General features: G+C 35.2%; 9 non-coding genes across 9 annotated transcripts; all 9 read left to right on the top strand.

The window, feature by feature from the left end:
- Positions 1–8,900: 8,900 nt before the first annotated feature.
- LOC137016845 (5S ribosomal RNA) lies at positions 8,901–9,019 on the top strand. The gene has a single exon (XR_010894417.1). It is a non-coding gene; the product is annotated as a 5S ribosomal RNA (ribosomal RNA).
- Positions 9,020–9,079: 60 nt separating this feature from the next.
- On the top strand, positions 9,080–9,198 carry LOC137016785 (5S ribosomal RNA). The gene has a single exon (XR_010894358.1). It is a non-coding gene; the product is annotated as a 5S ribosomal RNA (ribosomal RNA).
- A 60-nt stretch (positions 9,199–9,258) lies between these two features.
- Positions 9,259–9,377, top strand: LOC137016784 (5S ribosomal RNA). The gene has a single exon (XR_010894357.1). It is a non-coding gene; the product is annotated as a 5S ribosomal RNA (ribosomal RNA).
- A 60-nt stretch (positions 9,378–9,437) lies between these two features.
- On the top strand, positions 9,438–9,556 carry LOC137016783 (5S ribosomal RNA). The gene has a single exon (XR_010894356.1). It is a non-coding gene; the product is annotated as a 5S ribosomal RNA (ribosomal RNA).
- A 60-nt stretch (positions 9,557–9,616) lies between these two features.
- LOC137016782 (5S ribosomal RNA) lies at positions 9,617–9,735 on the top strand. The gene has a single exon (XR_010894355.1). It is a non-coding gene; the product is annotated as a 5S ribosomal RNA (ribosomal RNA).
- A 60-nt stretch (positions 9,736–9,795) lies between these two features.
- On the top strand, positions 9,796–9,914 carry LOC137016781 (5S ribosomal RNA). Its single transcript, XR_010894354.1, has one exon. It is a non-coding gene; the product is annotated as a 5S ribosomal RNA (ribosomal RNA).
- Positions 9,915–9,974: 60 nt separating this feature from the next.
- LOC137016842 (5S ribosomal RNA) lies at positions 9,975–10,093 on the top strand. Its single transcript, XR_010894414.1, has one exon. It is a non-coding gene; the product is annotated as a 5S ribosomal RNA (ribosomal RNA).
- Positions 10,094–10,153: 60 nt separating this feature from the next.
- On the top strand, positions 10,154–10,272 carry LOC137016883 (5S ribosomal RNA). Its single transcript, XR_010894454.1, has one exon. It is a non-coding gene; the product is annotated as a 5S ribosomal RNA (ribosomal RNA).
- Positions 10,273–10,332: 60 nt separating this feature from the next.
- Positions 10,333–10,451, top strand: LOC137016779 (5S ribosomal RNA). The gene has a single exon (XR_010894352.1). It is a non-coding gene; the product is annotated as a 5S ribosomal RNA (ribosomal RNA).
- The last annotated feature ends 2,049 nt before the right edge of the window (positions 10,452–12,500 follow it).

The following is a 12,500-nucleotide window of genomic DNA, read 5'->3' as shown; positions in this document are numbered from 1 at the left end:
ATCAGATAGAAGCAAAAGTAAGCGAAGAAGACAAAAAGAATGTGACCAAGAAATCAGAGAAGAAGAGATTGAAAGAGCAATAAATCAACTGAATAAAAAGAAAAGTCCAGGTATAGATGGTTTGGGAACTGAATTTTATATATGTTTTAAAGAAGTTTTAGTAAAGATTTTAAAGGAGGTTTTTATAGACAGTTTTGAGAAAGAAGAAATTAATGAAAGAACAAGGGTGGGTTTAATGAAACTGATATATAAAAAGAAAGGAGAAAAGGTAGATTTAAAAAACTATAGACCGATCACGATGTTGAACACGGATTTTAAGATTTTAGCGAAGGTTTTAGCAAACAGGTTAAAGGAAGTAATGCCAAGTATAATTAAAACAAATCAAGCGTATGGAGTAAAAGGAAGAGATATAGCTGATATAACTATGAGTATAAGAGACAAAATTTGGTATATGAAAGAAAAAAATGAAGAAGGATATGTAATTAGTTTAGATTTCGAGAAAGCGTTTGATAGGGTTGAGCACGGGTATTTATTTGAGGTTTTAAGGAGTTTTGGTTTTGGTGAGAATTTTATTAAATGGATTGAGATTTTATATAAGGGTGCACTAACAAGGATTAAATGTAATGGGTTTTTAACAGACTGTTTTAAAATCACACGTTCAATTAGGCAGGGTTGTCCGCTTTCTGCATTATTATATTCACTTGTGTCAGAACCTTTAGGATTGACAATTAGACAAAAAGAAGGAATAATGGGGATTGAAATTGAAGAAAATAAGGCTGAGGGGAAAGTTTTTCAATACGCTGATGATACAACGATAATTGTAAAGGGAAAAGGGAGTGTTAAAGAAGTAATGAATGTTGTAAAAGAGTATTGTAGGGGATCTGGAAGTAGAGTAAATGAAGATAAAACAGTATATATGAGATTTGGTAAAGCTATGGTTTTAACGGATTGTTTTAATTTCAAGGAAGTGGAAGAAATTAGGATTTTGGGTGTTTTAATGGGGAAGAATGAAAGGAAAGTAAGAGATGAAATGTGGGAGCAACTAGTTACGGATATAGAGAGGAGGTTAAATTTTTGGAAATTAAGAACTTTAAATTTGAAGGGGAAGGTTTTAATATTGAATGTTTTAATGGTTTCTAAACTTTGGTATGTTTTATATGTATCTGAAATGCCGTTATGGACAGAAAAGAGGTTGAAGAAATGTTTTCTTGACTTTTTATGGGAGGGAAAGCCAGCAAGGATTGCACATAACACAATTTTAGGGGCGGTGGAAAAGGGAGGTTTAGGACTAATGGATGTAGAACAACGGAAAAATGCAATGAGAGTGAAAATTGTCAAGAAATACCTAAATGAAGAACACAAAACTGAGTGGAAGAAAACAATGAAATATTTTTTAAATAAATGTGGTGGTTTTAACATGGGGGATGGAATTTTATGGATGAAAACAAAAAATTGGATGACTGAAGGATTACCTGCGTTTTATAGAGAAATTTTTAGTGCTTGGGGAAAATTTTTAACGAAAATTGAATATGATCCGCGTGGGAGAGAAAACATTTTAAATCAACCTCTGTTCTTAAATAGCAATATTTTAAAACAAGGGAAAGAGATATTTTTTAAGAAATGGATGGAAGTGGGGATAACGAGAGTGAGAGATGTTTTATATGAGTTTAAAGAAGGTTTTTTACCAACACAATATGTCATTGACGCAATGGAAATAGCAAAAGAAGAATACAGCAATCAAGAAATAACAAACAAATATGATATCATTAAACACGCGATCCCAAAAGACTGGATTAAAAGAATAGAGTGTATGGAAGAAGAGCCAAAAGAAAAGAACATTTATGTGAAACTGGGGGAAAATTTGTGTGATTTTAAAGAATGTACTGTAAAAATGTTTTATTGTGTTTTTAGAGATGGTGTTTTTAAGGAACCAATTGTAAATAAGTACTGGGTGCAGAAATTCAAAGATTTAAAAGAAGAAAGTATATGGAGAAACATGAGGGGAAAATGTGTGGAGACAAAATTAGAATGTTTGGATTATTTTATAAGACATAAAGTGGTTTTTACTGAGTCTATTTTAAATAAAATCGGGATGGCACAAAATGCAATGTGTAAAGTGTGCCAAGAAAAGGAAGAATGGATTTTACATATGTTTTTATATTGTAAAGAATTGGAGGATTTTTTAAAGAAGTGTAAATGTGTGGTTAAAAAATTGACTGTGGAGTGGGATGAAAATGGAATGGAATGGAACAGAGTGGTGATGTTTGGATGGGAAAAGAAGTGTCGAAACAAAACGTTTATAAATCTGTGGCTGATGTTGATGAAAAGTGCAATATGGGAAAGAAGAATTGTGGCGAAAAAAGAAAAAATTGTGTTGGATGTTTGGACTGTGTTTAAAAGAAAAACAGAAGTGTACATGGAAAGACTTTATGTGTATTTTAAATGTGAAAATATGTTGGATGCTTTTTATCGTGTTTTTACTCCACAAGTTTGTTGTGTTTTAAAGGATCTAATGTGGAAGCTGCCGGGGAGTGAAGGAGATTTATGAATTATTTATGTAAATGTATGATGTAAGGTAAATGTGTGAAATGTGATGTAAAAGAGATATGTGATGTAATGGAGATTTGTGATGTAAAGGAGATTTGTGATGTAAAGGTGATATGTGATTTTTATTGTATTATTTATTGTATTGTATTTTAATGATTGAAATTTCTTAATAAAAAAAAAAAAAAAAAAAAAAAGCACGCCCGATCTCGTCTGATCTCGGAAGCTAAGCAGAGTAGGGCCTGGTTAGTACTTGGATGGGAGACCACCTGGGAATACCAGGTGCTGTAAGCTTTATGTTTTGTTTAAAAAAAAAAACAAAACAAAAAAAAACAAAAGAGTGTTTGAATACCTTAAGTAGCCCACTCTTGGCAGCAGTTTTCGCTTACGGCCATACCACTCTGAGGGCGCTATTGAGTCTGAAGGAAGTTGTTTGGCTGCAGTTTGGAGAGGAAGGCTCTCCACCATTTTGTGTCTTTTTGTTTGTTTGTTTTGTGAGTTTCTTTTTACTTTAAATTAGTTTTTTTGTTTTTGTTTCAGTTATAAACCACCTAACAGCAGCTTTTGCTGGCTGGAGGGTGGTTAAGCCTTTTTCTTTTTTCTTTTCTCTTTTTTTTCGGACGGATAATGGATGACGACGCAGGACTGGCTGGAGAAACACGTATGGTAAACGACACTGGAATGGCAGGAGGACCACGCTTGGCAAACGACACTGGACTGGCACGAGGAACACGTATGGCAAACGACTCTGGACTGGATAAACGACTACGAGCTGGAAAGGAGAAAGTTCAAGAAGTAAGAAATAAGTTTGTTGAACGGAAATATTTGAAAGAGGCTACTGTGATCGTGAACGTGGAAAAAGTGAATGAAGTGAGAGCGGAGGACATCATTAAAGCGGTAACAGAACAATGTGGACATGGCAAAATTTTAGCTGTAAGACCAAGACAAGGCAAGGAATATGAACTGACGATGGAAAAAGAGGAAACATGTGATAAACTAATTGAAGGACTGGAAGTTAAAGGAGTGATGTGTGAAGTGAAAAACCTGCAAAATCGTGATTATGTTGTTTCCTTCATGCACCTGCCCGTCTACCTGGATGATGGAAAAATTTTAGAAAAATTGGAGGGATGGGGTGTTGAACCCATGAGTCAAATTAAAAGGAGATGCTACCCGGGCACCGATATTGAGGACGGGACAAGGTTCCTTAAAGTCCGATTCCCCAAGGAGGTGGCATCCCTGCCATACAGCACGAGGCTTGAGACAGCCGAGGGCCAGCAGTACTTCCGGGTGATGCACAGCCATCAGGTGAAAACCTGTAGGCTGTGCATGAGCCCGGAGCACTTGCTAAAAGACTGCCCGACATTTACGTGCTACAAATGTGAGGAGAGGGGACACTTTGCAAGGGATTGCAATGCGGTTAGGTGCCCGGAGTGTCAAGAGGTTTTAAATAAATGTGAATGCTGGATGGAGGGAGAGGAAGGAGGAAGGAAAAAACAGGTAGGCGGACAGGTGCATGAAGGAAACAACGAGGAGGATGGACAAACTGATGAACGACAAGAGGAAGAAGAACAGAGCAACAGTGAGGAAGGGGAAAGAGAAAAAGACAACAGTAAAAATGATGAACAGACAACGGAGCAGGATACTCAAGGGACTGAAATGGAAATATCGGACAGTTTTAATACTTTTATGGAGGACGTGGAGAGAGATGGACATGGAAGGATGGATCAAAATAAGGAAACGGACAGTGAAGAAGAAATAAAGACAGACAGCATGGACAAGGACAGAGGGGGAGAGGACAAATAAGAAGAAGAGCATTGAAGGTAAAACCAAATTTGGAAGGTGCAAGGAAAAAAATAATGACAAAAAGTAACAAATATGACGTGTTAAGAGGCTTGGAGGGAGACAATGGTGAATAATGGTTTTTAAGTATTTATCTGTATTTCTTTTAATGGTTTTAAGTTGTGTTACTTTTAATGCAAGGGGACTGTTGGACATTGGGAAATTTGAAAAAGTAAAAGAGAAATGTAAAAGGGAAGATATTATAGCATTACAAGAAACAAACTGGAGAGAAAATGTTATGTTTGATTATAAAAAGAGATGGGATGGTGGTATTTTATATAATAATGGAGATGGGAGGTTTGGAAGAGGTGTGGCTTTTTTAATGAAGGATGATGTTTTTAAAGTGAGTAAAATTGTGTATAAGGACAGGTTGGGGAAGTGTATTGTAGTAGAGACAAAATATGAAGGAAGAGATTTGATTTTAGTAAATGTACATGCACCAGTGGAGGAGAAGGAAAAGAAAGAGTTTTTTAATGTTTTAAGAAATATTGTAAAGAAGTATAAAGAAATAATAATGATGGGAGATTTTAACACGGTTTTTAGCAAGCAAGATATGGCTGAAGGAATGGTTTTTAAAACGGATACGGGAAGAAAAGAATTAAAAGCATTAATGAAGGAAAATGATTTGATAGATGTGTGGAGAGAAAGGAATGAACAGAAAAAAGAATTTTCAAGGAGACAAATAGTGGGGAGTTTTGTATGCCAAACTAGAATTGACTTTGTTTTATGTAGTAGAAATGTGGAGAATTTTATTGAAAAGATTAAGTATGAGGAAACAAGTTTTAGTGATCACAAGTTCTTATTTTTTATAGTGGACTGGAGTAAAATGCAAAGAGGGCCGGGAGTATGGATTTTAAATGTGCAGATTTTAAAGAATGAAGATTATGCTGCAAAAGTTAAAGAAATAATAGAAAAAGAAAAGGAAAATGGAATGTATGAAGAGGATAAGAGAATATGGTGGGAGAATGTAAAGTTTTTAATCAAAAAATTCTCGATCAAATATTGTAGTTTAATACAGAGATGTAAGAGAAACAAAGAAAGAGAAATAAAAGCAAGTTTGGAAAAGGAATTGAATAAAGAAGATAAAGACATACAAAAGATAAGGGAGATAGAGGGAAAATTAAAGGAAATAGAAGAAAAAGAATACGAGGGAGCGATGCTAAGAAGCAAAGCAAAATATGTGGTGGAGGGAGAAAAATGTACAAAGTTCTTTTTTGATCTAGAAAAAAAGAAGGGGAAAGCTGAAACGATTAAAGAAATAAGAGGGAAAAATGGGGAAATTGTAGAAAGTAATGAAAAGATTTTAGAAGAAATAAGGTATTTTTATGAGGATCTATTTAGTGCAAGAGGTGTGGAAGAGGAGGAAAAAAAGAAATGTTTAAATCAGATAAAAGCAAAGGTAGGCGAGCAAGACAAAAAAGAATGTGACCAAGAAATCAGAGAAGAAGAGATAGAAAGAGCAATAAGTCAACTGAATAAAAAGAAAAGTCCAGGAATAGATGGTTTGGGAACGGAATTTTATGTATGTTTTAAAGGAGTTTTAGTAAAGATTTTAAAGGATGTTTTTAAAGTTGTTTTTGAAAAAGAAGAAATGAATGAAAGAACAAGGATGGGGTTAATGAAACTAGTATATAAAAGGAAAGGAGAGAAAGTAGATTTAAAAAACTATAGACCGATCACGATGCTGAACACAGATTTTAAGATTTTAGCAAAGATTTTAGCAAACAGGTTAAAAAAAGTAATGCCAAGTATAATTAAAACAAATCAAGCATATGGTGTAAAAGGAAGAGACATAGCTGACATAACGATGAGTATAAGAGACAACATTTGGTATATGAAAGAAAAAAATGAGGAAGGATATGTAATTAGTTTGGATTTCGAGAAAGCGTTTGATAGGGTTGAGCACAGATATTTATTTGAGGTTTTAAGGAGTTTTGGTTTTGGTGAGAATTTTATTAAATGGATTGAGATTTTATATAAGGGTGCACTAACAAGAATTAAATGTAATGGATTTTTAACAGACTGTTTTAAAATCACACGTTCAATTAGACAGGGTTGTCCTCTCTCTGCTTTATTATATTCACTTGTATCAGAACCATTAGGATTGGCAATTAGGGGTAAAGAAGGAATAATAGGGATTGAAATTGAAGAAAACAGGGCTGAGGGGAAAGTATTTCAATATGCTGATGATACGACGATAATTGTAAAGGGAAAAGGGAGTGTTAAAGAAGTAATGAATGTTGTAAAAGAGTATTGTAGAGGATCTGGAAGTAAAGTAAACGAAGATAAAACAGTATATATGAGATTTGGTAAAGCTATGGTTTTAACGGATTGTTTTAATTTTAAGGAAGTGGACGAAATGAGGATTTTAGGAGTTTTAATGGGGAAGAATGAGAGGAAAGTAAGGGATGAAATGTGGGAGCAACTAGTTACAGATATAGAGAGGAGGTTAAATTTTTGGAAATTAAGAACTTTAAATTTAAAGGGGAAGGTTTTAATATTAAATGTTTTAATGGTTTCTAAATTGTGGTATGTTTTATATGTGTCTGAAATGCCTTTATGGACAGAGCAGAGGTTGAAGAAATGCTTTCTTGACTTTTTATGGGAGGGGAAACCAGCGAGAATTGCACATAACACGATTTTAGGGGCGGTGGAAAAGGGAGGCTTAGGTTTAATGGATGTGGAACAACGAAAAAATGCTTTGAGAGTAAAAATTGTTAAGAAATACCTAAATGAAGAAAACAAAACTGAGTGGAAGAAAACAATGAAATACTTTTTAAATAAATGTGGTGGTTTTAACATGGGGGATGGAATTTTATGGATGAAAACAAAATTATGGATGACTGAAGGATTACCTGCATTTTATAGAGAAATTTTTAGTGCTTGGGGAAAGTTTTTAACGAAAATTGAATATGATCCGCATGGGAGAGAAAGCATTTTAAATCAACCTCTGTTTTTAAATAACAACATTTTAAAACAAGGGAAAGAAATATTTTTTAAGAAATGGATGGAAGTGGGAATTACAAGAGTGAGAGATGTTTTATATGAGTTTAAAGAGGGGTTTTTACCAACACAATATGTTTTCGATGCAATGGAAGTGGCAAAAGAAGAATACAGCAAACAAGAAATAACAAATAAATATGAAATCATTAAAAATGCAATACCAAAGGACTGGATTAAAAGAATTGAGTGTGTGGAAGAAGAGCCAAAAGAAAAGAACATCTATGTGAAACTTGGGGGAAAATTGTGTGATTTTAAAGAATGTACTGTAAAAATGTTTTATTGTGTTTTTAGAGATGGTGTTTTTAAAGAACCAATTGTAAATAAGTACTGGGTGGAGAAATTTAAAGATTTAAAAGAAGAGAGTATATGGAGAAACATGAGAGGAAAATGTGTGGAGACAAAATTGGAATGTTTGGAGTATTTTATAAGACATAAAGTGGTTTTTACTGAGTATATTTTAAATAAAATCGGGATGACACAAAATGCAATGTGTAAAGTGTGCCAAGAAAAAGAAGAATGGATTTTACATATGTTTTTATATTGTAAAGAATTGGAGGATTTTTTAAAGAAATGTAAATGTGTGATTAAAGAATTGACTGTGGAGTGGGATGAAAATGTAATGGAATGGAACAGAGTGGTGATGTTTGGTTGGGAGAAGAAGTGTCGGAACAAAAAGTTTATAAATCTGTGGGTAATGTTGATGAAAAGTGCAATATGGGAAAGAAGAATTGTGGCGAAAAAAGAAAAAATTGTGTTGGATGTTTGGACTGTGTTTAAAAGGAAAACAGAAGTGTACATGGAAAGACTTTATGTGTATTTTAAATGTGAAAATATGTTGGATGTTTTTTATCATGTTTTTACCCCTCAAGTTTGTTGTGTTTTAAAAGAATTAATGTGGAAACTGCCAGGAAGTGAAGGAGAATATTGAATTAATTTATGTAAAGGTATGATGTAAGGTGGTGTATGATATGTGATGTAAAGGTGATTGTATAAGAATAACTGTAATTTTTATTGTTTTATTTATTCCATTGTATTTTATTGATCTGATCTCCCTCCAAGACCGACAAGTTTTGTAAGAAAATGTTTGATGTATGATATGTGATGTAAAGGTGAAATGTGATGTAAAGGAGATTTGTGATGTAAAGGAGATTTGTGATGTAAAGGAGATTTGTGATGTAAAGGAGAAATGTGATGTAAAGGAGAAATGTGATGTAAAGGAGAAATGTGATGTAAAGGAGAAATGTGATGTAAAGGTGATTGTGTAAGAAAAACTGTAATTTTTATTGTATTATTTATTGTATTGTATTTTATTGATTGAAATTTCTTAATAAAAAAAAAAAAAAAAAAAAAAAAAAAAGCACGCCCGATCTCGTCTGATCTCGGAAGCTAAGCAGAGTAGGGCCTGGTTAGTACTTGGATGGGAGACCGCCTGGGAATACCAGGTGCTGTAAGCTTTATGTTTTTCTGAAAGTATAAAGAATGTCTTAAATAGCCCACTCTTGGCAGCAGTTTTCGCTTACGGCAATACCACTCTGAGCACGCCCGATCTCGTCTGATCTCGGAAGCTAAGCAGAGTAGGGCCTGGTTAGTACTTGGATGGGAGACCGCCTGGGAATACCAGGTGCTGTAAGCTTTATGTTTTTCTGAAAGTATAAAGAATGTTTTAAATAGCCCACTCTTGGCAGCAGTTTTCGCTTACGGCCATACCACTCTGAGCACGCCCGATCTCGTCTGATCTCGGAAGCTAAGCAGAGTAGGGCCTGGTTAGTACTTGGATGGGAGACCGCCTGGGAATACCAGGTGCTGTAAGCTTTATGTTTTTCTGAAAGTATAAAGAATGTCTTAAATAGCCCACTCTTGGCAGCAGTTTTCGCTTACGGCCATACCACTCTGAGCACGCCCGATCTCGTCTGATCTCGGAAGCTAAGCAGAGTAGGGCCTGGTTAGTACTTGGATGGGAGACCGCCTGGGAATACCAGGTGCTGTAAGCTTTATGTTTTTCTGAAAGTATAAAGAATGTCTTAAATAGCCCACTCTTGGCAGCAGTTTTCGCTTACGGCCATACCACTCTGAGCACGCCCGATCTCGTCTGATCTCGGAAGCTAAGCAGAGTAGGGCCTGGTTAGTACTTGGATGGGAGACCGCCTGGGAATACCAGGTGCTGTAAGCTTTATGTTTTTCTGAAAGTATAAAGAATGTCTTAAATAGCCCACTCTTGGCAGCAGTTTTCGCTTACGGCCATACCACTCTGAGCACGCCCGATCTCGTCTGATCTCGGAAGCTAAGCAGAGTAGGGCCTGGTTAGTACTTGGATGGGAGACCGCCTGGGAATACCAGGTGCTGTAAGCTTTATGTTTTTCTGAAAGTATAAAGAATGTCTTAAATAGCCCACTCTTGGCAGCAGTTTTCGCTTACGGCCATACCACTCTGAGCACGCCCGATCTCGTCTGATCTCGGAAGCTAAGCAGAGTAGGGCCTGGTTAGTACTTGGATGGGAGACCGCCTGGGAATACCAGGTGCTGTAAGCTTTATGTTTTTCTGAAAGTATAAAGAATGTCTTAAATAGCCCACTCTTGGCAGCAGTTTTCGCTTACGGCCATACCACTCTGAGCACGCCCGATCTCGTCTGATCTCGGAAGCTAAGCAGAGTAGGGCCTGGTTAGTACTTGGATGGGAGACCGCCTGGGAATACCAGGTGCTGTAGGCTTTATGTTTTTCTGAAAGTATAAAGAATGTCTTAAATAGCCCACTCTTGGCAGCAGGTTTCGCTTACGGACATACCACTCTGAGCACGCCCGATCTCGTCTGATCTCGGAAGCTAAGCAGAGTAGGGCCTGGTTAGTACTTGGATGGGAGACCGCCTGGGAATACCAGGTGCTGTAAGCTTTATGTTTTTCTGAAAGTATAAAGAATGTCTTAAATAGCCCACTCTTGGCAGCAGTTTTCGCTTACGGCCATACCACTCTGAGCACGCCCGATCTCGTCTGATCTCGGAAGCTAAGCAGAGTAGGGCCTGGTTAGTACTTGGATGGGAGACCGCCTGGGAATACCAGGTGCTGTAAGCTTTATGTTGGGAAATTTGAAAAAGTAAAAGAAAAATGTAAAAGGCAAGACATTATTGCACTGCAAGAAACGAACTGGAGAGAGAATGTGATGAATGATTATAAAAAGAGATGGGATGGTGGTATTTTATATAATAATGGAGATGGGAGGTTTGGGAGAGGTGTGGCTTTTTTAATGAAGGATGATGTTTTTAAAGTGAGTAAAGTTGTGTACAAGGACAGGTTGGGGAAATGTATGGTAGTAGAGACAAAATATGAAGAAAGAGATTTGATTTTAGTAAATGTACATGCACCAGTGGAGGAGAAGGAAAAGAAAGAGTTTTTTAATGCTTTAAGAAATATTGTAAATAAGTATAAAGAAATAATAATTATGGGGGATTTTAATACAGTTTTTAGTAAACAAGATATGGCTGAGGGAATGGTTTTCAAAACTGATACGGGAAGGAAAGAATTAAAAGCATTAATGGAGGAAAATAATATGATAGATGTGTGGAGGGAAAGGAATGAACAGAAAAAAGAATTTTCAAGGAAACAGATAGTGGGAAGTTTTGTATGCCAAACCAGAATTGATTTTGTTTTATGTAGTAGAAATGTGGAGAATTTTATTGAAAATATTAAGTATGAGGAAACAAGTTTTAGTGATCACAAGTTTTTATTTTTTATAGTGGACTGGAGTAAAATGCAAAGAGGGCCGGGAGTATGGATTTTAAATACGCAGGTTTTAAGGAATGAGGATTATGTGGCAAAAGTTAAAGAAATTATAGAAAAAGAAAGGGAAAATGGAATGTATGAAGAGGATAAGAGAATATGGTGGGAGAATGTAAAGTTTTTAATCAAAAAATTCTCGATCAGATATTGTAGCTTAATACAGAAATGTAAAAGATACAAAGAAAAAGAAATAAAAGTAAGTTTGGAAAAGGAATTGAATAAAGAAAATAAAGACATACAAAAGATAAAGGAAATAGAGGGGAAACTGAAAGAAATAGAAGAAAAAGAATATGAGGGAGCAAGGCTAAGAAGCAAAGCAAAATATGTGGTGGAAGGAGAAAAATGTACAAAGTTCTTTTTTGATCTGGAAAAAAAGAAAGGGAAAGCTGAAACGATAAAGGAAATAAGAGGAAAAAATGGGGAAATTGTAGAAGGGAATGAGAGAATTTTAGAAGAAATAAAGTATTTTTATGAGGATCTATTTAGTGCAAGAGGGGTGGAAGAGGAGGAAAAAAAGAAGTTGTTGAATCAGATAAAAGCAAAAGTAAGCGAGGAAGACAAAAAAGAATGTGACCAAGAAATCAGAGAAGAAGAGATTGAAAGAGCAATAAATCAACTGAATAAAAAGAAAAGTCCAGGTATAGATGGTTTGGGAACTGAATTTTATACATGTTTTAAAGAAGTTTTAGTAAAGATTTTAAAAGAGGTTTTTATAGACATTTTTGAGAAAGAAGAAATTAATGAAAGAACAAGAATGGGGTTAATGAAACTAGTATACAAAAAGAAAGGAGAAAAAGTAGACTTAAAAAACTATAGACCAATTACAATGTTGAACACCGATCTTAAGATTTTAGCAAAGATTTTAGCAAACAGATTAAAAGAAGTAATGCCAAGTATAATTAAAACAAATCAAGCGTATGGAGTAAAAGGAAGAGATATAGCCGACATAACGATGAGTATAAGAGATACAATATGGTACATGAAAGAAAAAAATGAAGAAGGATATGTAATTAGTTTGGATTTTGAAAAAGCGTTTGATAGGGTTGAGCACAGATATTTATTTGAGGTTTTAAAGAGTTTTGGTTTTGGCGAGAATTTTATTAAATGGATTGAGATTTTATATAAGAGAGCACTAACAAGGGTTAAATGTAATGGGTTTTTAACAGACTGTTTTAAAATCACACGGTCAATTAGACAGGGTTGTCCGCTTTCTGCGTTATTATATTCACTTGTTTCAGAACCGCTAGGATTGGCAATTAGACAAAAAGAGGGAATACATGGGATTGAAATAGAAGAAAATGAAGCTGAGGGGAAAGTTTTTCAATATGCTGATGATACGACAAT

Source organism: Chanodichthys erythropterus, unplaced genomic scaffold, assembly GCF_024489055.1.
Source record: "Chanodichthys erythropterus isolate Z2021 unplaced genomic scaffold, ASM2448905v1 ctg002040_np12, whole genome shotgun sequence".
NCBI lineage: Eukaryota > Metazoa > Chordata > Actinopteri > Cypriniformes > Xenocyprididae > Chanodichthys > Chanodichthys erythropterus.
Note: the sequence above shows the minus strand (reverse complement) of the source record. Positions and strands in the feature narration are given on the sequence as shown.